Consider the following 3,955-nt stretch of genomic DNA (forward strand, 5'->3'; position numbering starts at 1 on the left):
TCGCATGCCATTAAGTTGTGACAGTGTGAAGTCCTCTCCCACATACTTTGAGACACCCTGAGCTCTCCTTTGCTGGCAGGCTGCTTCCCTGCATTGTATATACACCTTGTGGCTGGAGGCTTCTCTGGAGTTACAAAGTAGATCTAGCCCTTTACAGCAGAATTATCACTAATTTGTATTTTAGGCTTACATTACTAGGGCAAGAGTTGGATTTTTTTCCAGTACTGTTTCACAAGCTCAGCGTTTCTATTGCATCCTCTCATTTGGCTTAAGTCATCATCTAAAACTATATTAATGTTTGTAATTGCTACTCTGGCAGGCTTCAAGTGTGTATCATTTGTCTCAATTTCATAGAATAAAATGTAGATTTGCATTTTAATTCATTGTGTAAATGCTGTTTTCATGCTAGTTTGTGACTGATGCTAGAGAAGATGAACAGGCTCATTTTGCAGCTTAAGCCTGACGCCACCTCTGGATGTTTGTCTCGGTTTGCCATCGAACAGTGCCTACTTCTGAGCTTAGGACATACAAGCATTTCAAGTAAGTGTGCATCTCACAGAGGTAGCTTATTAAGAGACACAAAGAAAATTAAGCCAGTGTTTTGGCAGAAATAAATCTAAGCGGAAACAGCCCTTAAATAATTTTGCCAGTTCCTTTGACTGCAGCATTGGATATTGCCACCCAAGTCTTTAAAGATCTTCTCTGGGGGCCTGAGCCATGATTTTTGTCTACATTACTACAGCTATTATTACATCTACAGATGTAAACCAGGGCTTTGAAAGAAATGTGGATGTGTAAAACTTTACCATATTTCATTCAGTGGATGGATTAATTGGCCTACAAAAGCTCCATTTTTGTTTGAATGACTGGAAACCAAGAGGATCTGAAAAGAGGAAATTCAAGGAGTTTAGCTCTTGTGCATATAGCGCATATAGTGTGTTCTGCAAGTGTTGTACAGAGGGATTTACCAAGGGATCGCTTTGTCTCATCTGAAGTAATCAATCTGCTGGAGATCTGCATCTTAACAAACAATATCATGAAGGAGCTGAGTGGAACTGGTGAAGGAAGAAAGGAATCTCATTTTGTGAAGTAAAGCATAAAGTTACTGTAATTAGGAAGTGGATGGAGTGTGAGTAGATCCTCAAGTTCTTGACTTGGTCTGGGGGGTTGTGAATTACCTCGGCCAAAAGGGAGTTTTAGGCAGGGGGGGTGGTGTGTGTGCAGTGGGGTAGCCTTCAGCTTCTGGTGTAAATTGGAGTCCCCTGATTTCTGGGCATGTAGGGGTGGCTGACCATTGTCCCTTCAGGTGAGGGATCTGTGAAAACATGCTTACCTTGGTATTTTTCTTAATGGCTGCTTGGTGTCCAGTATCTTGGTGGTTAAGAGTTTTAGATCTCCTTGTGTGATCAGGTTAGAAAGGAAATACGGAGCAGCACTAGATTGCAAAGCCAGTGGTTCCACTTCTTGCACTGACATAGGGTTGGTTTTATGATCTTGGATAATTATTACAAATCCCAATGTATCATCATCTTCAGCTGTGAAGTACCTGTTATACTCCTTTTTTAACTTGCAGAAGGGCTGGGAAAATTAAATTCATATGAGAGGTTGATGCAGCGGAACTTAAGTTCTTTATAACTAATACCATATTCAGAAAGGAATATTGTTCAAGAAATGACAAAAATTTACCTAAGACTCTTAAGAGATGCTGATTTTTAGAATTCGAGTTGAACTAAAAGCCAGTGGGTTTTGTGAGTTTCCTCATCTGACACAATTTCAATGGATCTTGGAGAAAGAGGAAATTACAATGTCTCTCATGACTATAGTAAAACTATTGATGTCATTTTTATATAATACTTAACTGTTAATATTGATGCTACTATGCTGTATTCTGTAGTCAGCTCTATAATTTAGCTAGTGAAAATACCTATTATATTATTACCGCTGTACTGTATTTCTAGATACTGCACAAAAGATTGAATTAAAAAATACATATAAGCAATACTAATGCATATTTTGATGATGAGAATGCCTTTTAAGCCAGTAAATTGTATTGTGCTGCCTTTCACAAGAGGTTACTCTTACTTGGGTTAAACACATTTTGTAGTTGCTTGTGTTTTCTCTGAGGTCTGATCACAAGGCTCGCTGAATTCTCAGCGAAGTGCTGAGGACCGTGATCTACTGTCTGTAGCAGAAACCGGTTGTGTTCACTATCGCACATCAGCAAGCTATGGAGAAGAACAATGTGAGTGTACTGATGCCATCATCTTAGCAGAGTTCCACAGAGGTTTTGAAGGCTTGCATTTTCTTTAGAAAAGTACACTTATTCTAACTAGTTCCTACCTCCAAACAGAGTTAAAGAATAGGTACCCAGATTAACTTTAAATGTTCTATATTTTGTTCCTTTTATAAAAAAAAAAAAAAATAATTTAGAGGGGAGAAAGCATGTTAATGTCTTTCTAAAAAACAAGGTTCTTGATTATATTTTGTGTCAAAATCGGCAACAAAACTCTTTGTAATCTTGTGACAAGATTTGTGCCCTTTCTTTTCAAGGGAGGTTTTGTCTTCACTGATACAGACTAGTGGTGTGTTTTATCCCTGTTCTATTTATAATTGGGTCTGATGGCCTCTGTACATGCTCACCTTTTAATATTAGGGCAGTGTTAAAGCCATTATCAACCTAAAAGGTTGGATTGCTACCAAGATGCAGCCTTTGTTGCCCCACAGTGCCATAAATTATATTACAATCTATTGCTGAAAAATTAATAATATACAATGTAGAGGTCTGATGGAATCACGTTAATGAGAACACTGAAGCTTCATTGACTTGCAATATCATTGGAGCTCTGAGACAGGTTTATAGCCTTGTGCAAAGTATATTTGTGTTGGTTTAGACACAGTATTTATTTGGTCACACCCAGTTAAATGTTTCCTTACTAAATTAAAAGAAATACTGGTTAGTTCAATGAGCTACAAAGGTATATAGCATAATTTCAGGTTCTCAAGTCACAGAAAATAAGCCCCAACAATGGAAATTGCTAGAGGATCAAAAATGATGGTTATACTAGAGTGAATATGAACAAAGAGGGAAGGGAGTTTTACTGAGTTGGGCAAAGTTAATTCTTTATGACTTGAGCAATGTGTAAAATTCAGGAAGAACAGCTGCCATTTGTAGTCTGCTCTGATCTTTAGGCAACCCCTTCCTGTTACACTTGCACAACACACACATGCACACTTGCAAGCATGGTCAACCAAAATGTAGTTGTAATGATTTCTGTCTTTGCTTTCACAAAGCTTGCCCCTGTAAAGCATCTTTAGTGGCTGGAGGAGAGCAGGTCATTGGCAGGTCCTTTGCTCACTAACGCCAGCTTTATGGTACTAATTTCCATTAAGGTCAGCAGCACCCACCTGATTTCCGTTGCAGTGAGAATCAGGCACTGGATCTGCATCAGCTATACTCCTTTGTGCCCTGAACAGCTCTGCTTCTTGCTGGAAACTAAGCAGAAGTGATAAAATTACTCTCTTTTTTTTCTTCCCCAATCGTGCTTCAAATGAGGGAACAGTAGGAAAATCTTTCTAGAGCTTTTGGGGAATGGCTCATGCTCTGTGTTGGAGACTGAATCCCCAGCTGTGCAGAGCATGAGATAGAAAGGGAGACTGGAAGAATCGCTAACATACTGGTGTTGCAGCTATTACCTGCTTTGGGAAATGAATATGTAAGGAAGCTTCAAGTTTTCTATCTCCTTTCATGAGTAATACTTCCTTGCTGTGGCCGTCTCCAGGTTTGGTCATGGGGCTTGTCTCTTCCTCCAGCTTTGGGGCCAGGCAGTTGCTGCATCGGTTGGTGATGCAGTGGCAGTGCCGCTCATGCCAGCCTAGTATTGGATCGTGATTCCTACAGACATTTTTGTTTTATGGGAATGGAAAGGAGGATAACTCCAGTGATTCTATGATCAGT

This window comes from Falco naumanni, chromosome 4 (assembly GCF_017639655.2).
Source record: "Falco naumanni isolate bFalNau1 chromosome 4, bFalNau1.pat, whole genome shotgun sequence".
Classification (NCBI taxonomy): Eukaryota; Metazoa; Chordata; class Aves; order Falconiformes; family Falconidae; genus Falco; species Falco naumanni.